This window comes from Macrotis lagotis, chromosome 4 (genome assembly GCF_037893015.1).
Source record: "Macrotis lagotis isolate mMagLag1 chromosome 4, bilby.v1.9.chrom.fasta, whole genome shotgun sequence".
NCBI classification, from domain to species: domain Eukaryota; kingdom Metazoa; phylum Chordata; class Mammalia; order Peramelemorphia; family Peramelidae; genus Macrotis; species Macrotis lagotis.
Genome location: NC_133661.1, coordinates 132,852,740 through 132,879,097, shown reverse-complemented (window position 1 = coordinate 132,879,097; position 26,358 = coordinate 132,852,740). Strand labels below are relative to the sequence as shown.

The 26,358-nt window shown below is 35.5% G+C and overlaps 1 long non-coding RNA gene across 1 annotated transcript in view; it reads right to left on the bottom strand.

Annotated features, from left to right (window-relative positions):
- Positions 1–12,909: 12,909 nt before the first annotated feature.
- The window catches only part of LOC141520033 (uncharacterized), an 81,179-nt gene continuing 67,730 nt past the window's right edge, over positions 12,910–26,358 (bottom strand). The window contains exons 4-6 of the long non-coding RNA XR_012477517.1: positions 17,219–17,383; positions 14,738–14,855; positions 12,910–13,007 (exon numbers count right to left, since the gene is read on the bottom strand). This is a non-coding gene — a long non-coding RNA (uncharacterized LOC141520033). The remainder of the gene's footprint in view (positions 13,008–14,737; positions 14,856–17,218; positions 17,384–26,358) is intronic.

Here is a 26,358-nt window from a genome sequence, read left to right as displayed (position 1 = left end):
AAATCCCAAATGGGATCATGAAGATTCAAATATAATTAAACAAGTATTATTCCAAGTTCTGTCTCATATATTCATTGAAAGAACCTTGTTTCAAAAGTGGAAAAAAGGAAGACTATGGGTGAAGCAGAGATCAGTCAGGTAGTTGAAGCCAGGGGCAGGCTCTCAGACAGTACTAGCTTGTCTAAAAGAGACAGGGTTACAAAATTGCTAGAATTATGGACCTACTGGGGAAAACTGTGGGGAAAACTGATTCAAATCCTATCTCCAACATTTGCTATTTGTATGAGCATAGGCAAACACTTAAGCAATCTGAGTTTATTTTCTCACTTGTCAAATGTAGATGAAAATTCTTCAACAAGAAAATATTTATTAAACATCTAACTATATGCCAGAGGCTGAGGATATTAAAAACAACAACAACAACAATAATAATAATAATAATAATTTGTCTTTCAAGGACCTCAAATTCTACTAAAGGAAAACAATAGGTACACAAAGAAATAAGTGATTTTGATGGCTGGGAACTGGGGTGGAGTGGGAAAACACTAATGATGGGAGGAGACTGGAAAAGGTCTTGTGCAGGAAGTGGCATTTGAGCTCAGTGTTGAAAGGAACTTTGGATTCTCAGAGATATCCAAGAGGTATCAGTTTGTAGTGAAAGCACTCCAGGTATTGGGGGGGAGGGGTAGAAGAAATAGCTAGGGGCAAAGCAGAGATAGAATGTTTTAAATAAGCAATAGCAAAGGACCTTTGAAGGAAGATGCTATCTGCATTCAGAGACTGAACTAAGTAGATGTATAGAATCTTTTTACATATTATATATAGATTTGAGTCTAATAGCAACCATCTCTAAACTGGCGGGGGGAAGGAAGAAAAAGGGGAGCAAAAAAGCTATATGATAACTTTAGTATTTATTTAAAATATATTCATAATAAATTTGCAACCATTTGAAATTGCCATCCCCCCCATTCTACTATGCTATAGAAATCTTTGTTTTATTTCTTAAGTTCAGAAAAAATAAGTATTTTTTTAAATCAGCAATAACAAGTGGATGACTTGGTAGAACTAGATTGAGGAGGAGAAATGTGAAATTAAAACCTAAGAAGGCAGCATTGTGCAGTATAAGTATCCCTGGGATCTGGAAGACATAAGGACATATGGCTATTCCTAACTCTGCCACTGGCTAGTTGTTAGATCTAAGACAAGTTAACTTCCTGGGACTTCCTTTTCTTTATTGATAAGCTGAGGAAAGTGGACTTGAAAGCCTCCAGTGACACTTCCAACTCTAAAATTCTATGATTCCAGATTTCACCTGTCTACTTTCCCTTCTGTATTGACTAAAGAAGAGATAAGAGAACATATCTATTTTCTATGAGGGAAGGGGAATGATGGGAAAATATTTTCAAGGGAAGATATGTAGAAAAGCTCTACACAGGGGACCTGATTGTCAATTCAAATGGAATGAATCCAAGGGACTATTTAAATTCCTGGGAGTAAAGAATTTCATATGAGTTTCAGATCAACATAAAAATTAAACTAACTTAGATCTAAAATATCACAAGATAAAAAAAGGCTAGGGTTTACTAAAATGTGTAAGTAATTTCATTATGTATACTAAGTCTAAATTTAATTCTCTTCAATAAGGAAATTATAGCATTAGAAAACATTGTAAGACATAAGTATTCCCAGCAAAAATGGAAGACTAATTTGGAATTGGGAATGGAGGATACAAGTGTGACATCAATCTGTTGCAAAGGAGGACCAGCTCGCCAAATGTCAAGTATTTTTCACTTAGGGTTTTTGCTGGTATGGGACAACCATAACACTCTAGAGGCAGAGATACAAGAACCATCAACTGTTACTACCACATGCAAGTTAAGAACAATTTTCTAATTTGAAAGACAAAATAGTATTATCTCCTGTAAAGAGTAGGGTCAATACATAATTGTAACCAGCATGAGGAAAGCCTTTCTCCTAGGTGCAAAATTCTGAGAGAAGCAAAGTTTCCTCTTTGGGAGGGTATACTTCCTCCCCATGTCAGTTGTCAACCCTAGAACTATATTATTATGGTAACTCTTTCTCCATCACCCCATTACACTAGTGATAAGGAACAGACTTCTGGGAAATGAACCTCTTTTCTCTGTTTGTATCTGTGATCAAACTGCCTCCCCAATCACCAGTCACCACATTATATTTGTCCTAAGAATTCCTACTTACAGATGATAATAACAATAATAGTTGGCATTTATTATTACCTTAAAATGTGCAAGTTGTTTTATGTTATTTCAATTATTTCCTCACAAACATTCCTATTAGAGAGGGGCTAATGTCATCCCTATTTTTCCCCACAGATCTAGAAATATCTGGGGCAGAATTTGAACATAGGTCTTCCTAAGTCCAGATCCCAAATTTTATCCACTGTGCCTCCATATCAAAGAAGGGCATCCACACAAGCTGCTTAAGATTGCTTCACAATAATAGGAAACTTGTCATATCTTGACCATTTTCCAAAGTTAGGAATAAAAACAAGAACAACTGAGTTAGCAGCATCTGTCCACAATACTCCAGGGAAGTTTCTTGAGACCCAAAGGGAGGTGTGGGGCTATAAGAGGAGGTGATTTCAAGAAGAAGAGAGCAATGGGAAAGATAGATTTCAGGGGGTGGTAGGTATATAAAAAAACACTAAGGAACAAAATGAACTAAAGAACAGAATGAACAACAGGTGCAGTAACAAAGCAGCAGGGAAAAGATGGCTCCCACAGAGGAAAGGAATTGGGTTGGCTGTTTTCAGAGGAAAATGTCCTTTATGAAATGCAAAGAGAAGGAAAAGAAGAGGGAGAACATCTAAGAGCCAAGAAGACAATAAGAACTGAAGAGAAGGAAATACTTGGGAGGGAGCTGTTGAGGAAAGAACCTGAATTCAAAAGGTGTCAAAAAGGAAAGGAAAGAATGAACTTCAAAGCAAGTCATGAAGGACTAATTAAAACCATGAAAGATGGTTGTAAGCATAAATAAGCAATCTGAGAAGCAGAGTAGCACAGAAGAGCAGCAAGACAGCCTTCAGAATTCTAAAGGAAAAGCTAGTGAAGAGAACAAAATAAGAGGTTCATTGAATTTAAGGGGCACTAAGAAGTGATTGAATGATTAGAAATTTGGTGGAGGGGCATTGTTTGAGTATGGATTAAGGAAGAATTGTGCCACTCAAACGTCTCTAAGAATATGGCTGTGGGAATAAAAAGAAGAAAAAGGCAAAAGAAAACATGAAAACATTTTCAAAACTATAATAGAATCCAAAAGAAAGTGCCTTTGAAAATAACACACATTTTTAAGGAGTGCCTTTGAAAATAACACACATTTTTAAGGAGGTCTGTTTTACAAACCATGACCCACTGTGAATTGTTGGAGTTCTGAGTCTCACCTAAGCAGGTCTTCCTATGTCATTTCTAATCATTGAATGCAATTCATAAACTGCTGGTTAAAAATTTCAGGCTCAAAATGAAACAGTTTTGTCCTCTTTGGCATCTCATTGCCAACATCTAAATATTTATTCTGAAGAAAACGGTCTAGTAACAGGTCTGGAGACAGACAGTACTATTCCCAAAGGGGAAACCCTGTCAAAATGAGACCTGAGTGTCCATGAAACAGAAATATCTTTTTATGTCACCAAATTGAGGGATTACACTGCTGATAGACACTAATCTTCAGCTACAAAATGACAGATATTTCTCTTGGGACTGGTGTTAACTAAATACCACATTCTTTCCTTAAAATATGCTTGAAGGAAAAAAAAATGCAGAGCTACCGTGTTCAGTTCCCTCTGTCAGGATTTCCTGCCCTGACCATGTAGGCAATTATTTCTGTTGCTGGCTTGGAGAGCATTAAATAAATAAGAGGCCTCAGTCCGGCGGTGTGCAGTGATCCTTTTCAATGCACAGACATCATTTATTTGAGCTTTGGGTATTATGTTGTTTTTGCCTTTGGCTGCTTTCTCTGAGCTGCCCAACTGGAAGGGTGACTTGGTGGCCCTGGGCATCAGGATGACTACTCAGGTTCTATTCCAGCATCTGGTTAGGCTTGGCGGAACCACAGGTTTACATCCTGGAAGACTCAAACAAGCTTTCCATCTTTCTCTGGGGGAGATTTGTGGAGTGCTATGAAGTTCGCTGTGTGGGGTCTTTTGGAAGAGCCAGCCTGTTTTGAAATCTATTGCCTGTCTGCTCTGCACGGACGTGAACGATTCCAGGGTACTCTTTGTACATAAACTTTGCCTTGCTGTCCTTGGCCTAACAGAACTCCAAACATTCCTTCCTACCTTCTGGGCTGTGAGGAGCAGTCACACCAAGTATCAGCCCAAATCAGGGAAATTTCTAATCATTTTTGCAGCCAAAGAGGGGATTAGTGAGAGGAGAGGAAAGGGAAGAGAAACAAGTCTATGAGAAGCCTTACTAAAACTAAGCAGTTTATAAATATTGCCTCATTTGATCCTCACCATAACCCTGTGAGATAAAAGATAGTATGATTCCCCATTTATGGCTCTTCATGCCAGGAAAGAAATGTAAATTAATATTGGTACCTATGCATATCAAAATATTTATAGCAGAATCTTTTGTTATCAGAAGGAATCAAAGTGGATGCCCACTGGGCATGGCTACACAAACACTAGTACATGAATGCAATGGAATATTACTGTAAAATAATAAAATGCAATGAATACAGAGAAGCATGGAAAGACATGTATTAACTAATGCAGAGTAAAGTAAGCAGCCAAGAAAACTATATATGGAAGTCAAGAAAACTATGTAAATAGAAAGACTAACATACATACACACACACACACACACACACACACACACAACTCAAAAGAAAATCAAAAGTGAATGTTGCAAAATTATAAACAAGTATGGCTCTCCAAAGAAGAGATATGAGAAGACATTCTCAACCCACACTTTTGTAAAAATGAGAGGTTTAGAGGTGTTGCATATTGTACCTATTTTCAGACTTTTCAACCTATTAATCAGTTAAACTTTTCCCCCTTCTTTTTTTTATGAAAAGTACTATTTATTATATAGGATGGCTATATGAGAGAGGAAAGGATACTAGGGGGAAACTAAGATGACATAAACAAGGCATAATAAAAAGTTTAAAAAAAAAAGAAAAAATTAGTTTATCACTCATACTTTACCATTCATTCATTCTTCATTACCTTATTGGCAAATTTAAATTATAAGCAGAGTGAACATATCCAGAATTTCCCCTATAGGACCACAGATTAGAGTTAGAAGAGATCTTAGGTGTTATCTAATCCAATACTTTCATTTTATAGAATTAAGGATACTGAGTCCTACAAAGGGAAAATTACTTGCCCAAGATCATAAAGAAGATAAGTGGCCTATATCTGGTACAATACCCAATATGCTTCCATCATTATTAAATGATGAAAGGTAATTATTATAGATCAGGGATTCTTCACTTTCTTGGAGTGATGGACTCCTCTGCTAATCTGATAAAACATATATATGCCTTCTAAGAACAATATTTTTTTAATTAATTGAAGAAAATGCTAAACTTTTCAGTTTAAGTGAATGAAAATAAAAATGTAATTTATATTTCTCCTCCAAGTTCACAAACTTTTTGAAATCTATCCATGAAGCAGGAGTGTGTCCATGGACTCCAGATTCAGATTCTACACATGAACCGTGATTTAGGATGATATCACAGACACAAGACTAAAAAGAAATTCAGGCAAAAAGAAATGACTGAATTGTTAAGTGAGGATTTGAGTAAACATTTAAAAGTGTGCTATCACTATGATTTCTTTCAATTGTCAGAGTTTCCAGTTGATAGGTGTGTTTTTGATTCTCTGTTTATAAAACTAGAAAAGACTAATGAAGGGGCAGCTAGGTGGTGCAGTGGATAGAGCACTGGCCCTTAAGTCTGGAGTACCTGAGTTCAAATCTGGTCTCAGACACTTAATAATTACCTAGCTGTGTGGCCTTGGGCAAGCCACTTAACCCCATTTGCCTTGCAAAAAAAAGAAAGATTAATGGAAACAATGAAAGACTAAAAATTCTCAAAGTCTACCTGCATCCAGGAAGCAACATAAAGTACATAATCTAAAAATCCTTTAGAATCTCTCTGAGTTGGAGTAACTAGGTGACACAGTGGGTAGAGCACTGGCCTTGGAGTCAGGAGGACTTGAGTTCAAATCCTGCCTCAGATACTTAATATGTACTTAACTGTATGATCTTAGGCAAGTCACTTAACTCCATTGCCTTGCAAAAAAAAAGAATTACAAAAGTTATTCACTGGGATTTTTTTTAAGACTAACCTATGCTAACTGAAGAGGCAACTATGTGACTCAGTGCTGTTTCTGGAGACAGGAAAGCCTGAATTCAAATCCAGTTTTAGATGCTTACTGGTTATATGACCCTGAGTAAGTCACTTAATCTGTTTGCTTCATTTTCTTCATCAGTCAAATGAGCTGGAGAAGAAATCGGCCACTCATTCCAGTATCTTTGCCAAGAAAACAAAACTGAAACTCACTCCACTAAGACATATTGCCCAACCAGTTTCCTGGGTCTACAAGTCATACATTTTGCCAAACGAGTTTGACTCATCACTTAGAAAAATAAAATAACAACTCATATCCCATATATTGAGTGAAAGAGTGAGATTCTATTGTATTTTAGAAGGGAATAAGCAATTAAGAGATTTTTCCCCCAATCTTCTTTGTTAAGTTGTCACTGATTGTTCCCATTTATATAACTCCAAGTTTTCGTAACAATAGATGACATTTTACCCATCCTTTTTTCACACGAACTTCTAGAACAGAAGACAAAGTAATGTTGGCATGAAGGAGGCCCCACAAAAGTGTGACTGAGAAAGAAAAAAGGCCCCAATAGAGGCTGGCTGATTGTGCTCTACTCAGTTGCTGCAACAACTAAAAGTTAAACAATGGTGTGTAGAGGAGAGGGCCATTTTCTTTTCTGCATCAAGTTGTCATGGAAACCAGAATTTTAAAAGTAAGCAGGTCAAGAGTTTTCTTACTCTTTAGAAATGTGCCTTTTCTTTCAGATAGTTGGCCTATGTCTCTGGTCCCTACCTGGGGATTTCTGGGTGTCACAGAAGGGTAACAGGTGAGACAGATAAATAGATTCCATACCATAGTGACTCCCAGAACCAGAAGTTCAAAAATAAATTGGATTACTCCCAAAGACTGGGAGTAAAGCATAGGTCTCAGGATCCTGAGTATAAAGGGCTATTTCCATCCCCGTGAAAATTTCCCATGTCCATGGTAGAGAAATATATTGTCTCTTTTTCTCCTGCTTTCTCTTTTCTCCTTTAGATATCCTTTCCCAACATTCCCATTCTCCCAGAAGCCATCAAAGGGCAAAACAGGTGTTGAAAATTATAGACAGACAGACAAACAGGCACACACACACACAACTACAACCAAAAAGCTGGGATTAGCTTCCTTCCCTCCCTCCTTCTTCAATGCTTTTGTTCCAAATTCACTACTAGGTTCTTTTCTGAACCTATTCAGTTCCGGTGCCTCTGTGGTAATTGAGCTCCCAGCTTCTTCCCCCTAAAACAATAGCCAAGGTCCTGGGAATGCTTTTCCAAGTTGTTCATTATTCCCCCATAGGTTCAGGTTACCATCTGTAACACAAAATAAAGGATACTGCTATTGTCCTTCTTCGGGTTTTTTTAATCCTTCTTGCTAAGAAGGAGATGGGGTGATCCACTGTTCCACCGAACCCTAGAGTGTCAACCAGGCCTGTAAATTCTAATCTTGGCTATGCAATTCTGAATATGCTGAGAAATTTGTTTAACCTTAATTTTTTTCTGTTCTCTAACACTTGGCACAGAAATCCCTGTAGGGTAGGAATAAATCTTTGCTTTATTGACCAGGATGAGAGTCTCATATTGCATCTCTCTCAGTGAAGTATATGCACAAGCCCTTCAATTACTTTACTGATTTTTTTTGCAATTTTAAATAATGAAGATCAGCACGAATAATAAATAGATTTAGAGCTAGAAAAAATGGTAAGGTTATCAAGTCCAATTCCTGCATCTTGCAGATGAGAAAACTAAAGTATATAGAGGTTAAGTGACTTTCCCATGTTATACAGCTAATCTGTGTTTGAATCCAAGTCTTTCTGACTGAAAGTCTAATATCCTATCTATTTTATCAAGTTGCCTATAATAGTTCTGGAGCCAGATCCATAGAAGGATCTATAGAATTCCTCTAGTTCAAATTTCTCATTTGACAACTAAGGAAACTAAAGCTCATGGAGGATTATTTGCTCAAGGTCACACTGGCAATCAGTATCAGATGTAGGATCTGACCCTAGATATTCTGATTCTAAAGTCAACCATTTTTTCCCAGAACTAATCTTAGGCATATTTTTACTAGTGTTTATAACTTTATGTTTTAGGGGTATTCCTATGTGCATAGACATGGAAGAAGAAAAGGAATGAACATTTATTAAGAGCCTGTCACTGTGCTAAATAGTAAAGTGTCCTTTACATATATTGTTTCAATTGATCCTCAAAGCAACCCTATAAGAATTGGCCACATTTTTACAGTTGAGGAAATTGTAACAGAGTTTTTTGTCTAGGAGTCACACAACTAGTGAATAAATACTTGTGTATATACCCTTTGATCTGGCAATCTAGGTCTGTATCCCAAAGAAATCATAAAGAAAAAAGGAAAGAACCTATATGGTCAAAAATATGTCAAAAAATTAGAAATTAAAGAGATGTCCTTCAGTTGGAGAATGGCTGAACAAGTTGTGGTATATGACTACAATGAAATACTATTGTGCTATAAAAAGTGACAAGAAGGTAGATTTTTGAAAAACCTGAATAAATTACATGAACTGATACCAGAACACTGTACACAGTAAAAGGCAACATTGTGTGACTTAGTTCATCCTAGCAATAACATAATCAAAGACAAATCAAAAGACTTGTAACCCATTCATATCCAAAGAACTGATGAAGACTGAATGCAGGTCAAAGTATACTATTTTCACTTTCTTTTGATTTTGGGGGTTTTTTTCCTCTTTTATCTATTTCTTCTTTCACAGCATGGCTAATATGGAAATATATTTTATATGATTACACATATATAATCTATATCAAATGGCCTACCATCTTAGGGAGAGGGGTTGGGAGGGAAGAAGGGAGGATATTTGGAACTCAAATTTTTTAAATGAATGTTTAAAATGGGTCTTAAGTAACTGGAAAAAAATTAAATATTTAAAAATAAAAATGAATAAATATTGTCATACAAATGAGGGAAGAAATATAAAATTAATGTAATAAAACAGGGCACTAAAATTGGAGTCACAAGATTTAGGTTCAAATCTTGACTATTTTATAATGTGATCTTGGTCAACTTGCTTACTATCTCTTCTAGGCCTTAGTTTTCTCATTTGTAAAATTAAAGAATTAGCTAAATGAGCTCCAAGGTCCTTCCAATCCTAACACTATATATTTTCAGTAGGAAGATTTTACTCTATGACCATAGACATGAGTACTTGCTCTGGGTTAGAGAACCAAGCTCTATCTCTCTATAACTCTTTTTTTGTTTTTGTTTTTGTTTTTTTAGGTTTTTGCAAGGCAAACGGGGTTAAGTGGTTTGCCCAAGGCCACGCAGCTAGGTAATTATTAAGTGTCTGAGACCGGATTTGAACCCAGGTACTCCTGACTCTAGGGCCGATGCTTTATCCACTACACCACCTAGCCACCCCCCCCTCTCTATAATTCTTATTTTGGGTCAGAAAATTTTCCAATCATCTTTGGATTAAAGAAACCTGAAACAAGAAGTCATAGAGTATATAACACCACTCCACAAGAGATGCATTTGTGAATATTAGACAAAAGAACTGTTCTTCTGTGTTAGGATTTCAGGACAGCTAGTTAATAATCATCCCTTAACTCTTGCCCCTAAATGGGTTCTACATCTATGCATATTTGTTTCTATGAAAGTGTTTGTAAAGAAAATCACTTGATTAAATTGCCACACCCCCATAAGCAATGTCCATTATTTTATATCCTTGCATATACTTCATTGAATAAACTCTATTGGTCTCCTCATTACTTGAGGAATACATTTAATCAAAATATAAATCATATATACATATATTATACATATATATATGCACACATAAACATACATAGTATATGCCTGTCTACACCAATGACTAGTCACCTATGTCATAATCTATGACTTTCATCTCATTCTAGTAAAAACCATATTGCTCTACTATACTTATTCCTATACATCATAGAGACTAAAAAATCTGAAAATTCGGTTTTGGGCTATTGGTTTTCACTTACATATTGGCCAACAATATGGGGGTTACATATGATGAACTAAAGAAGCACAAAATACCCGGTATTCCTCCCTGAGGCTAAATATACTGCTATGAGTGGGGAAGGAACCAAAGTTCCTTCAGTTTCCAACAATGGCATCATAGTTTTCAACTCTACTTCAGCTGCCTCTATTTTCTAGTCTTTTCAAAAAGTCCAGCATTCAAGTAATTAGTTGAGCTTGAAGTCCCATCTTTTCTGGGGAGAGTCAATGCTTCAAAGATCAACTGAAGCTTATCAGTAAAAAAAAAAATAAACATATCTATTAGGGTTCTCTCTCTCTCTCTCTCTCTCTCTCTCTCTCTCTCTCTCTCTCTCTCTGTCTCTCTCTGTCTCTCTCTCTCTCTCTCTCTCTCTCTCTCTCTCTCTCTCTCTCTCTCTCTCTGTCTCTCTGTCTCTCTCTCTCTCTCTCCGCCCCCCCCCCCTGCCCCCCCCAACCCTGTGTCTTCCTGGATGTATTCTACAAGATCTCAGAACTTTTATCTAAGTGTAATAAAGTTCCAGGAAAAACACTCATGAATGGCATGAACCATGGAAATAATAGTTTGACTAAAGGGAACAAAAATGCCCCTGTGTTGGTAAAATTTCAAATAAAGGGAACAGTATGATATCCAGAGAAACCACAAGTGATATCTTCTCTTTGGACCTAGGATTGTGAAAGAACCAGTTCAAACCAGGAAGAATTATTTAATTTCCAGTATGAGCATTTATACCTTGGAAATAAGTAAATACTATAAATTGGGGGTGATTTAATGTTTTGTTGATTGTCTAGATTTAAGAAAGTGATGGAGAAAATGTCAATAATTCAGATAAAACTTAAATGTGGTATGTGCATATATGGATTTATGCATGTATTCATGTATGTATATGTGTATGTATTTTTTCAAACCTTTACAAGAACACCTGGACCTCATTTCCCTCCTCTGTAAAATGAAAATTGAGTTACATCATCTCTCAAGTTCCTTCCTGCTCTAACCTTTTCTTGCTCTGTGAAGCATTTCATTATCTCAGTCAGTTCCTTCAACATGCATTTATTCATTAATTGATACTTATTTACATAGCTATATAAAATAAATACAAGTCCTGAATCCTTTACTTAATCTAAATAAATAAATAGAGGCCCTGTATTACTTTATTTTTTTCTAGACAAAATGGCCATGGCCCTAGAGGCCATACTTGTACCTTGAGATTATTACCTGTCATCATGAGTTGTCCCAAGAAATGATGAGAATTCTCTAGTGTTTTTCTACCCAGAAGAAAGAAGACTAGTGAAAGCTGAGATATTTTGAACCTCTATATCCATTTCTAACTTACTTTACTTTGCATTTGGTGGGGAAGAAGTTATTATAAGAAGTTTTTAACTGATAGAAAATATCATCAGTATACATTATTGTGACCATTAGAGCAACCTGAGAGCAGTATCACCAATTTGGTTGGAGGTGTATGTGAGTTTAGGGCAAGCGGGAAGAAGATCCTGGACTGATGAAAAAACATTTCTAAACTAGTAACGAGCTAAAAAGAAGTTGATGTGAAGGTAAACTGACAGAAACTCAAAATCTATTTGATAAACTTCTTGAAAAAAGACAATTAGAGTCCCTCTACAGTAAGTATATTTTTAGCCAGTATCTTATCTATGAAGACAATTGCTTCACATTCCCACACTAAGAAAATTTCCAGAAATATTAAGTAGCAATTGAAACACAATATGAAATCCATAATAATAATTAACATTTATATAATACTTTGCATAATAGGTATAGGTTCAAATTCTGTACTATGTTTTAGATAAGAAAACTGAAATTCAGAAAGTTTAAATGAAATGTTCATGGTCACATGGCTAATCAGTAGCAGCCCTGGGATTTAAACTCAAGTTTCCAGATCTAACACTCTTTCATTGTGCAAAATAAGGACAAGAACTGGACTCATGATTTTTGTCAGTTTAAAAAACTCCTTCTCCAATATAGGCTAGCACCTTCTCTGAAATTGTATAATATTAGTTAGCCAGAATACTAAATATAAATAATTCATCAAGAGTCACAAAACCAGCATTGTCAGGGGCAGGATTTGAACCCACATCTCCCTAATTTTGAGGCTAACCCTCTACCCATTGCCCTATGTTGTTTCTCATACAATTCCTGAATAGAGACTTATGAAATAATCATATCAAGACATTTTACTGTATTAAAGTGAAGATGCAAGGCCATTGGGGAGTTAAACTTTTCAACATGCATTATTGCTTTAATGATAGCTACTTTCTCTCTAAATCTAGGAACATATCTTATTCTTGAAGTTGCTAAACTAACCTTGCCCTGGTCAGTAAGATCTTTTCCTTTGTTCAAGTTCCATGATTAAATTTATGGAAACTCAACACCAGGGATATAACCTCTGGAAATCTTCTAAGTAAAAATTGAGTCTCAAATTACCTCTGGCCTGCATAGCATTGGACAGGACCAAATTTCTATTTAGAAGATATTTAAAAAAGACAAATCCAAAATTTCTTTGAAACTGTAAACTAGTACTTACATTAAAAAGGCATGTATTTGTCCAGGTGCCCCAAAAGGAAATACAGATAATAGAACAATACTATGGTCATATGGGAAAATTTTATGGAAGATGTGAGTCTTGTCCTAGGGTTTAAAGGATTAATAAGATTTATTAAACTTTAAAGAAATTGCCTGAAAGCTTAGCCAAATCTTCAACAATTTATCTCTCTAAGAGTTTTAGTGGGAATATGACTTCACAACCATTTTTTAAACCCTGACCTTTTTTTTTAAGGAAAAAAGATTCTAACATATGCTGTGATTCATACTAGTGGGTGATATTCAACTGGTGTGTTAATTTTCCTTTATTGGGCCAAAGGAAAGATGACCTATTATCAGTGGGGAAAGACTATAATGAAGTTCTTCAAAGATATTATTTTTCCCTAACCAGAGGTCTTTAAGCAAAGGTTGAATAATCAATAACTTTGGCAAAAAGGGAGCTCCTGATCAGTTACAGGTGATTCTAGATGACCTCTGAAGTTCTAAGATTCTATGATGTTGGATCATGGCCTATCCCAGCCATTGAGGTCAAGTGAGTACATCATGTCTAGAAAGAACTTGGGGAAGAATAGATAATTCACTTCTGAGCCAAAATTTGTTTCCTGCCCATCTCAATACCATGAGTAGGGTACCGCAGTTGAAGAAAAAAACTTGAGATGGCATCAAATATAGAAATCATAATCTAGAGGGAAGTAAGAGAACTGCTGCTCTTAAAACTGCTCCAGAGGGGCAAGTAGGTGGTGCAGTGGATAGAGCACTGACCCTGGAGTCAGGAGTACAGGAGTTCAAATCTGACCTCAGACACTTAATAATTACATAGCTGTGTAGCCTTGGGCAAGCCACTTAACCCCGTTTGTCTTGCAAAAAAAAAAAAAAACTGCTCCAGATCCCTCACTGGAAATGTGAGTTGTTTCTTGGAGCAGTCATTGTTTCTAGATAATTATTGTGAAAATTAGAATAAATATATTCCCTAAGAAATAGTAAAACTTAGGGGTGGCTAGGTGGCGCAGTGGATAAAGCACCGGCCCTGGAGTCAGGAGTACCTGGGTTCAAATCTGGTCTCAGACACTTAATAATTACCTAGCTGTATGGCCTTGGGCGAGCCACTTAACCCCATTTGCCTTGCAAAAATCTAAAAAAAGAAATGGTAACACTTTAAGTTTGGATAAAGCAGGATCCTGGATAATTTCAGGGTGTGTATAAACTTAGATAAGGAAACAATTACCTCTATATTTCCACTAACCTCTAAATAAAATTTATCATGCTCTTCAATTATTTAAAAAACATTAGTTTGAGAAGAGGTCCATGCACTTTATCAGACATTGAAAGGATTATGATATAAAAAGAACTGAGACACTCTGGATGAAGGAGAGGAGGGAAAGAAGGAAAGGGATAGGGGAAAAAAGGAGATAGGAAGAAAGAGGGTTAAAAAGTTTTAAAGCAAGATGGGGGAAATTAATATTTATTCTAAAAGTGACAGGAAGATATTTAAGGTTTTTAGAAAGGGAATAATGTACAAAACTATGTTTTAGAGAGATTTTAACTACCATTGCTATAAAGACTAAATTGACAAAGTAGGAGGGAAAGACAATAAGATGAATATGGAGATTCCTGGAATATTCTAGGCACAAAATAATGATGGCCTGACCTTGTTTGTCCATCACCAGATTATCTAAGGAACTAATTCTTCTAAATCAGTTCAAGCCTTACCTTTTCCCTGAAGCTTTTTCTGACCACCACCCTCCCCCCCATCCCAGCTCTCAGTGATTAGTCCCCAACCAAGATCTCAAGAAAGTTCTTTTGTTTCCATCACTTACTTGATAATGAAATTTAGGATGGCCCTTTCCTTTCCTGGGGGCCAGGATTCTTGATGGTGATAAAGAGGACTTCTATCTGCACACAGATTTTGACCCTATGGTTGGAGGCAGCTAAGGTCTCAATATTGGAGAGAAAAAGAATTTCACCATTAAAATCAATAAGTCAAAGGACAGGCAAGTTGAAAAATACAGTTTTTCTCTTCTATACACATCTATCTATATTGATAGATAAATAATAGATAGATTAGATAATGTACATAAATACACATATACATATCTATACATGTAAGGAGACCTCTACAGAGAAATACTTGTCAATGAAACTGAATGAGAAGAGAGGATTGCTTAATGGCTCACCTCCCAATCTTCCCCTTTTCTCTCTCAGTTGTTTGGTCCTGAGTTAGAGAGAGAAATGAAGCCCTAACAGTCTCAGAGTGGACCACATATGCATTTGCCAATTTATATTATTGCATATCTTTTCATGTCTATATCTTCCCCCCACCCCAGCTGGATAGTGACTTGAGAGCAGAATTCATCTCCTATATTCTTCTCTTTATCCCAAGATCTACAGTCTTGCCTTAAACATAGTTGGTGGTTAATAAAGGGAGAAGAAAAAGAAGAGGAGGAAGGAAAAGAGAAGAAAGGAGGAAGGAAAGGAAGAGAAAGATGAATAACAATAGGAGAGAGTCCTTCTTCAATCATGCCTCAACAAAGTAGAAGAGGGAGATATAGAAGAGAAAGATGGAGGAAGAAGATAAGGGAGGAGATGAGAAAGAAGCAGAAGAGGTAAAATGGTAGAGAAAATAGAAGATGAAGGGAAAAAAGGAGAAAGATGAAAAGGAAAAAGGAAGACTAGGAGGGTAAGAGGAAGGGAATTAAGTTTGACTATTACCTAGCAAATCGAAGGAATGGGACAAAAATGCAGATAAGTTTGAATATGGTTCAAACTCTTCATAATCTAGAAAATAGAATTTGACCTAAGGGTACTAAATTCAGGTATAATTTTCTGTGGGGCAGGAAAGATTCTGGTCATCCCTGGAGGAAGAGAATATCACCAAGAAGAAAATAGGGGTGACAAAGGAGAAGATGAAAGGGAAATTAAAGGCTTCTTTTTTTTTCTGCTTCACAATTTTGCCTGGATCTGACCTGGCTTGCTCTCCCCTCTTCAACCTCAGTGACAGCTTTATGTAGGATTGTGTAGGCTCTGAACATCCAGCTCTGAGGATAAGCTTCCTAGTGATTGGTCTTGGATTTGTGTAACAAAAGAAACACTGTGTATTGGAAAAGTTCATAGGGAGGGGGGCAGAGTGTGGGGTAACCCTTCAGCATCAGCTCCCTGGACAATCCCTCTATTAGCTAAAGAATGCTCTCTACAGTGTAGTTTAATCCAAATTGGGTTCAAGCCCCCAGCCTTGGAGTTTGATTGTAATACTATATTTTTATTCAATGCAAGATCAGAGGTCTGCTGAAACCTCATGTTGCCAACATAAAAGAACAAAGAGATTTAGTTAATCCCAATGAAAATTAATTCTACTTTTTTTCTGAAAAGGAAAAGAAAGAAAGCAGGGAGGAAAATAGGGTATTACACTTGACTCAGAAACAGAAAAATCCCTGCTGTCCTTAGATGGTTAAAACATGTGGCTTTAGCGGTCTACATAAAGAACAGCAATTACATATCTCTCCTTGCCAGCTTGCTTTATTGTCTGAAACTTTTAAACAAATTTTTTCCAATGATGATTTTAGGGTATGGCAATTCCACTAACCTTGAGATATAATTTAAGAAAAGAGGTTGTATCAAAGGAAGAAGAGGGTAGAAGGAAAAATAAAAGTAGAATGTATGATAGGGAGAGGGAATATTTCTCTTTCTCCTAGGCTTATTCTGACAAAAGTATACAACAGAATGAGAATGGACAGAATAGGGTAAGGGAGGTTTTCTAAGTTTGGTCTGATTCTAATGGATGGGTATAGAATCCCAAACAATTAGAACTGGAAACAGCATCTAATCAAATACAAATTTTACAGATTAGGAAATTGAAGAGTAAGAAATGACATGTTTAACCAATTTCCCCAAGATTATATCAATAGCACACTTAAACTAATGGATTAAAAGGAACAGAATGTCACCATGAGCTAATTTATCTAGAAGGAGACCTGTATAAATCTAAGCATTCTTCAATAAGAAAGAATGATGAATATAACATCATATATTTAAAATTTGAAGGGAATTAACATCTATGATTAATACCATCATGTATTTAAAACAGGAAAAGAATTCAGAGGACAACAATTCCAACTCCCATTTTACAGAGAAAACATATAGACACAGAGCAATTAAAGGATTTACCCAGCATCAAACTGCTAATAAGGATATGAGGTATAAGGTCTTCCTCCATATCCGATACTTTATTCAGCCTTTTTTGATTCCATATAAGTAAAATCCTCACATCTCCTCTCACAAGCACACAAAAAGTCAAAATTTACATGTACACTTTAGGGAGCCTTCCCCATAATGAATCTCTTCTTCTGACTTTTTTAATCTCAGAGTAGGGATAGATACAAGTATTTTTTTTTCTTTTTGTCTTTTAAACTCAGTTTGAAAGCCACCAGATGAAGTACACATGAGGCCATCAGTCTTCCACTCAGTCCCTGAAAGAAAAAAGAATAGCTTTTACCATTGCTGTTCTTTTTCTCAAAACAAGAAGGGAACTCACTTAGGAAATGATAAAAAGTTGACTGGGACAACCAACACAAAAACCTGGTTCAACCTAAATAACAAAGTGCACTATGGACTTTTGAGTAACCATATCTTCAGTCAGTTAACAAAAAAGAATCAATTACTATGTTCAAATCACTGTGCTCAATATTTACATTCTTTCTCATTGTCTTCTTCCCCCCCCCTCCAAATTTGCCTTATAGCTTACTCTACTAATGTTTAGGGATCCAAAAAATAAAAATGCTATTTGTTTGGTTTGGTTTTACTGCAAATCATAATGGAAAGGGAAAATAAATAATATTTTTCTATGAATATATATAGTAATAATAAATAGCAATTATAAAACTGTATATCTTAATTCATTTGATCCTCAGAGCAATTCTATGAGGTAGATGCTCTTATTATCCCCATTTCACAGATGAAGAAATAGAAAGAGAGAAAGGTGAAAAGCTTCAGGATGAAGTACAGAGATTAAAATAGTAAAATGTCTGAGGCAAGATTTGAATTCAGACCCAGCCCTTTCATCCATGAATTATCTCTACTAATAGCCTACAAATTATGCCATCTAATTAATTGGTGCTTATCAAACACAAATGGAAACATTTGACTTAATATTGACTTATCTGTGTTGTATTATATTTTTATTTAGTTAAACATTTCATTTAGTGTTAAAATTTTAATCTGGTTTGACTTCACTGAAGAGTCTTGCTGGAAGTAAGGAGGCTCACTGTCCCAGATCTGATACACCTAATCTAAATGAGAAACAACTTATCCAATACACACAAATGGGCTTACAAGACACTTTGGATGCATCTCTTAAACTTAAAGGATTCCCACACTTCTCATTCATTCCTGCCATCACTCTATTCTGAGATATAAAAGGGAGTAAGAATTTTGCAAAAAGAAGATTGGAGAGATAATGTGACTTGCATGATAATCTAACAATTTGGTCAATGTTCTGTGAGTACTCACACAATGTTTTAGTGGGAGAAGCACTGGAGCTTACTACTAGGCAGTAGCAAAGAACTAACTATTGTTCATTAATTGAGCAATGGCTGAATAAATTATGCTATATTAATATAGTGGAATATTATTATGTATCATGAAATGGTAACATGAGGAAATTTTTAAAATGGGAACATTTATATGAACTGATGCAGAGAGAAGTGAGCAAAACCAGAAGAACAATTTATACAATATAAATGAAAAGGATACTAAAAGGAAACAAACTGAAAAAATCAAAAACCAACAATAAATCTGGGAAAACATTTAAGGAAATATACTTGTGATTTCTTCACAAGGTGGTGGAACAGAAAGAAGCAAAATATTGCATATATTGTCAAATGCAGTCACCATTATCAATTACTTTTACTTAACTATTTTTCTTTATTATAATGGAGAAGCCACTTCAAGTGAATAAAAATAAGATGTAGAACTGATTGTGATATAAAAACAAAATTAATAATTTTAATGAAAAAACAAAATTAATAATTTTTAATGAAAAAAGGAAAGAAATATTTATTTATTTGTTTGTTTGTTTATTTATAATCTGTGTGTGTGTGTTTATACACGAGAGAGAGGGATTATAGAGACACCCTGTCATAAACTCTTCATATCAGAATTCTGTTGAGTATCTCTGCTGGATAAGAGTCCTGATGTCACTTAACCTATCCCTCAGGTTGTCAGAACTTGGCCCAGAATGGTGGATCAGATTAGATTTGTCTCCTTAATGAATTGGGGTTTTGTGTTTTCCAACCTGTGTTGAAATTTATAAGCAAAGGCAAAAAAACATTTTGTATGCCTCACTTGGCAACACTCAGAGTTACTAATTACACTGTGTGTTTCCCTGGCAGCTTGCGTGAGACAAAGTGGCCAACTCTGCATCCTTCACTTTGATTGAAGAAGCTCCTGGAAGGGAATGGAGTATGGATTTGCTTCTTTTGTCTTTTTTAAAGATATCATGTAAGCAGCTACCCATTGCCAGAGAGTACTATTTGCTCATTTTTTTAGATACAAATGAGCTGTTTATATGAATATTGTCACCAAGCCAAAGGTAGAAAGTGATCATGCCAGGGCAAGTCAGAAGAACGACTAATACACCTCTCTGGTAAATGAAAAAAATATTGGTTCTTCTGAGATCCTTCCACCTCCCCTCCCTGAAGCTCCCCAAGTTTGCCAATATGTCTCAATCCTTTTTTCTCTACCAATGCTAGATATTTCTGAACCTATTTTAAAACTATACAGTGAGAATCAGTGTTCCATTTTGCCCAGGAGACTAAATGAGGGATGTTAGATTAAAAACAAAATTAACAAGCTAATATAGAACACTTTACTATATATAGGGTGCTATTCAACAGAACAATTTCTTAGGGATGAAATAACATTGGTTTCATGACAAAAAGAGATCTGGCGATTATTCTGTACTACAAATCAAGTCCAAGTTGAACAGGTAGTTGAAGGGTTCTGTATAATACTAAGGAAGCATCCCTAGATGGCTGCCTTTATACTCAGTAACATAACTCATTAATAGTCAGGTGCTGTAATTTAGTGGAAGAAATGCTGGACTTGGAATATGGAAGCTCAATGTTCAGGACCTGATTCTTGAACATTGGGTAGCCATGGATGATTCATTTACTCTCTCCAAGTCTCAGTACCTCCACCTTTAAAATGGAAAGATAATATTTGCAATACCTACCTCAATTCAAGTGCAATGCCATTGCACTAGAAGGTGCAATGGCATCCACCATATCTCTTGAATCCAATATGAGGGCAAAGAAAATAAAAAGATTTCCTATCTTCAAAGAGTTTACATCCCACTGGAGTTAGTATGGGGGAAATGCTTTGTGAACCTCAAAATGAATTGCTAGTTGGAACACCCTGCAAGCAAATTACAGCATGAAGGTTTGTGATAGATAAGCAACCAAATGAATAGTGATTTTAGAAAGATACTCTATGGGAAAAGGCTTCAAACAGCAATAAACAGAAGTAATAATCCAATTTCCCAGAGCTAAAAGAAATCAGGTTGGACTGGGTAAAAATGAGGCAGCCAGCCAATGCCTCTCCTTTATAATCCCTTTGTGTTTCCTTTTCATGGGAATCTGTATCCTTACTTATGGGTACTATTTGTTGGCCTAGAAATCTACAGAGAAGTGGGAGGGGGAAGAACCAGGGGAGGAAAAGAATCCCTTGAGGAATCATGAGTGGAGGCAAAGCCAAAATGTATGGATTTCTTTTAAAATTTTTTGAAAATTATTTGTAAAGTTGCTATATAAAAACTAATTTCTTATGTTCCAGAAAAGAAAAATCTGGAAGAAAGATTAATAAAATCTTCACAAATATAAAGGAAACAAAGGTATGATATAAAATGATTATGAGCTGATTTTTGTATTTAAAGTACAATACTCATATTTTTACCAGATTAGTTGGATTTCTATGGAGAGAATGACAATGTATTTTTTAAAAAAAAAACAGCATCTTACAATAAAAATGATACTTTGAAATCTATTAAACCTATGAAAACTATTAAAGTGGATTGAATGGGAATAGGCTTAAATTTTAGCATGGTAGGTAGATTAAGAATCAGAGAAATTACTGCTAATGAAATACAATGCAATCAACCATGGTCTTAGCACTAGGCTAAACTGTGAATACAAATACACTACAAAGAAAATCTGAAGCCTCCTTCTTTGAAGATTTGATCAGGCCTAGGAGAAATAGGTCTCTTTTAAATGTATATTTACCTACAAACAGGGAGATTGAATAAATGCTATCAGTTGGTTTTATTCAGTTCCATGTTTCTAAGCCAGTTGTTTCTAGAGCCCTTGGCCTTGGAGTTGGAAGGTACAAAGCCTAAAACTTGAAGGAATATTGGGGAAGGTAGCATGTTACAGTAGAAAGAGAGATGGAATCAAAGATTGATTCAAATCAAGTTTTTGTCACTTTGTAGCTGTATAACCTTAGATACTTTGAGAATGAAAGAGGAATGAAAAAATTAGTTCTTTTTTTAGTTCTAAATCTAAATAGAACATTATTCTTTTACAAGATACATAGATTAGTGTTGACTAAGATCTTTTTTTTAAAAAAAAGCATTAGGATCTTTTTTCTAAAAATTTAATTCAAAACAACTTCACCTTTGGTAGCTATAGCTCTCTGGGATCCTGCTACTTACTTTTATTTACTTTGCCTAACTCTCAAGATGATTTTTGAATCAGGCAAGATTTTAATTTGTAGAAATATTAAATTGGCATGTAATCTGATATTATTCTTTTTTATAACTAGAAACATCCCAGGATATTTTAAGGTTATAATTCAGATAGTAGCAATGAAAAGCATTCCATAGTACACACTACCTGCCATTTCTTACAACCTAAGCAAAAACAAAATATCATTCTACAAAGCCTGATGCCCCAATCTGTACCTTGGTCAGGCAATGTTATTCTTTTTCAGTCATTTCAGTCATGTCCAACTCTATGTGACCCCATTTTGGATTTTCTTGGCAAAGATAATGGAATGGTTTGCCATTTCCTTTGCCAGTTCATCTGACAGATGAGGCAAACTGAGGCAAACAGGGTTAAATGACTTACTTAGGGTCACAAGTAGTAAGTCACAGACCAGATTGGTACCCAGGAACATGAATCTTCCTTACTCCAGGTCAAGCACTGTCTACTATGCCACCCACTTGCCCTATGTTATTTTCTTACTGTTTCATTTTTTTCTAACACCTTAGGCAACCAATACCAAAAAATAATTATTTCATCCCCCGATTTCCCTTCTATGTAAACTTATCTTGACTAAGGTATATTGTCTCAGAGAATATTAGCACAGTCTTGCAAATAGAAGTATTGAATTTACCAACCTGTATAAATTAAGCAATGTAATTTTCACCAATTCCTCCATACCTTTTAGCAGAATAACATAATGCAATACATTAACAAGGATTATTAATATATCCTTATATAAGTATACATAGAATGAAAGCAAATTTAATATGAGATTTTTTTGAGATTTGGGAGTGGTTTTTGGCAACTGAAGAAATCAGGAAAGATTTCGTGTAGATTAGAAGGTGATTCTTAATCTGAGTTTAAAAAAAATCCAGTGGTTCCACATGACAGATATAAGGAGGGAGACATGTACCAATGTACCATGCTATTTCTTTCCCCCATCATTCTCTTACACATACACACACACACACACACACACACACACACACACACACACACACACTAATCTCATTACCAGAGAAATTCATCATTTTATAGATTACTTCAACTTTTGTACTCATACCCCATCTGTACCCTAAGGTGTCTCTAGCCCTATGATTGGAGGGCTGAAGAATCAAAAAGTTCCCCTAAAAACCTGCCTTTATAGAGGGCTCCAAATTCCCAGGCATCTCTTCATATCCCACCAGTCACTTTGTTTGGTGTCAACTCCAATAACATGGCTCTCTTGAGTATTACTTCTACCCTATGTTTTTTGTGTATTGAATTTCCTCACTTGTACATAGTAGGCATTTAAATGTTAATTCTATTTCTGTACTGTAATATCTTATGTTGCTAGAACCTTCCAAGGACTGGGAATAGTTATTACAAAAGAAAGACAGAATAACAGTTACTGAAGTTTGAGGACCAATATCACTGGACCACAAAGAGGTCTGGAAAAGTGGGAGGAGGTTAGATTGTGAAGTTTTAAATTCAACTGAATAGGATCATTGACTTACAGATTTGGAACTGGAAAGACCCTTAGAAGATGTCTAGTTTGATTTTCTCATTTTACAAATGAGGAAACTAAGACTGGGGAGAAGTTAAGTGCCTTTTAGTCACAAAGCTAGTGTCTCTAAAGCAGGCATCAATTTCAGGTCTTTCTAATCCCAAGTAAAGCATTTTATCCAAGGCACATCTCCATCCTGAAGAAATGAAATGAGATACTGCTGCCTAACACACTGTATTATTCCTTTCCATCTTTTTTCACACACTTGATGGCTAAAACATAGTAGAAAAACAGAGTATAAATAAATAAACTATAATCAAGAGCTCTTCTATTTTGAATTTTTGGGTCAACATAGAAAAAAATTCTCATTCTTGTGGAAATTTGATTTCTATGTTCACTTCTTCACACAAATATTGTAACCTCTACTGGATTTTTTTTAATTTACTTCCTCTGTTCTTTTTTAAGTTTAAACTTAAAATAAAATACACTGAATCAGAGATATATCTAGGAATTCTTTCATTTGTGGCAAAAAAAAAAGATAAAAACATTTGATTTCAAGGAGAGGTGGGGAGAGGAAGGAGAGAAGTAACAATGCCCAATCCAAAAATTACATTTATATCAAAAGAGGGGGTGGGTTATTCCTCAGATAGTCAGGCAAGTACCCCCCCCCAAGGAATTTGGAGAAGTCAGACCCTGGGAGAGCATGTGTTAGGCTCAGGACCCAAAGAGTGGTATCCCAGGATTGAGTAGAGGAGCAGTTACATCACTAACATAAATTAGTTGAGGATCATTCAGTATGGGACACAAGAACAGATTTCCATGAGACAGAAATGCACCTCCCTCAGTCCTCAGAAAATTTAGTTTCAGAGATTATGGGACAAAGTCCCCAAATATCTTACTCTACCTATATCTTTGCATTTGACTTTTAAGAGATAGATACTAGAAAAATGAGGTCAAATAACCCTTCTAAATCTAAGTTGATTATATATAGGCATTGATGAAATCTTTTTCTTAAATTGTTATTGATGATGCTTGTTTTAGCATTGCATTCATTTCTCAATATATGCCACCTTTCTTTTTCAGAGAGATTTGTCTCATAAAAAAGAATCAAAGTGGGGGAAAATTCTGTAGATTAACACTTTAACCAAGCCTAACAGTAAATAATCCATAGGGAACCCATAGTTCCCAAACTCTGTAAAAAAGAGAAGAGAGGTGTCTTCTCTTCTTTAGGGTCAACCTGAAGTGTTATTAATAGCTTCTGTCCATATTTATATTGGTGAGCCGTAAAATTCAAAGCTTACAATAATACTAAACAAACTATTCACTATATTTTCTGAGAAAAGTAGACCTGTCATCTTTTAACTGTTGTTCTTTTAAAAATTCTCCCCATAATACCTATAGTATTACCCCCTTAGTACCAAAGTATACTGCACTCCATAAAAAATGTCATTCATTATTAACTAATGATACCTGTCATTATGGTCGGTTATCATAATAAAACCCATGACAAATAAAATAGTTTATTCAGGTCAGAAGTTTATTCATATAGATTTATAAATGCCAGGAGACTGAAAATGAGTTCCATTCCATAGCCTCACCATTAGAATATATAGTAGATATTTTGTAAACTAAGATAAAATTCCTATTTTATAAAGTAAGATAAATTTGCTACTTTGAAGCTATTTATAACTGTTTTTGTGGATAGGATAAAGGCACTCTTTGTTTTAGGAATTTGCTGACAAAATACCTTATTTCTTCCATAATTATCCAGGAGGACTTACCTTTATGCTCAAGCTTGTAAAGCAAACTAAAATGAAAATAAGCAACACCTTACTCAATCTAAACTGAAATGGAGGCTATTCTAAAATGGAGTCATGCATCTGAAGAGAAAAAAATACAGTCTTCTCTGACCATGGCCCAGTCAATACTGCTTGGCTGTTCTTTTCTCTCTCTCTCTCTCTCTCTCTCTCTCTCTCTCTCTCTCTCTCTCTCTCTCTCCCTTCCTATGTCTTGTAACCTTCTTAATAAATTTTTGTTTTATTTCCAAAAAAATACAAAGTCCCCTCTCTTTGCTTCCAAATTATCAAATATGAATAATGTTCATATTATCCCAGGAGGAGAGAAAAGTGTAGCTTGCTCAAAAATTGTTGTTGCTCAAAAGTATTAGTAAAACATGCCTCTATATCACTAACAAGAGCTATAACTAAAAATACATTCATCTTGGGGGTGGAGTTTGTGGTGTAGAAAATGATCTGCTTACAATGATGAAGTGACCTTCATTTCTGCTGGGATAGGGAAGGAGTCCTCAAGAAATAAGATCCTGGAGAGGCAACTAGACTATGAGGTAGTATACAACAGCACAGAATCACTTTTGGCAACATTAAGTAGCCCAAACATCAGCAACCTGAGACAAAGCCCCTTTCACTTCCTGTTATTTATGTCTCTGGCAGTACTAAAGGAAATTCATTCAATTTGGTTTGATTTTCTTGGAGAGACAGGAAGTAGAATGGGACAATTTGAGTTTATTCCCTTAAGTGATCTGGAGTGATATCAGGAACATTGGAGTCATACTTAGTAATTTTGGTTTGTTCGAGCTCTATATTCAGTGACTGTATAATTTAAAATCAAAAGACCTGTGTTCAAGTCTCAGTTCTGCTACTTTAACACCCTGTGTCTTTTGGTGAGTCACTTAAACTCTTTGAATCCTAAGGCCTTTATGTGTCTGAATGATCTCTAAGATGCTTTCCAACTCTTAAAGTTTATGAAACTTTACTATCAATCCCAAAGAAGGCAGTTTCATTACTGACTACCACTAATGAGGATTTTTCCCAAATATATCTTTAGTTTTTGCTCCTTTTCTTCCTAGAGTATAAGATTTTAAATATTTTACGAATAATTATTATTTCATTTTACACACACACACACACACACACACACACACACATACAAGCATTGAGTTACTTACTTTACAACTCATGTGTGTTCTCTATATACCACTCAGACAAATAGAAACATCATCTCTGTATTAGGAAGGAAAACAATGAGTAGCCTTCCTCCATCTGCATATAGCCATGATGATCTGTTTTAAATAAATCATTCCAGTTGCAGAGAAATAATGGGCTCTTTACACATACATACATACATACACACACACTCACATCTATATTTTTCATTAAAAACATATCTCAAGTAATATCCCATC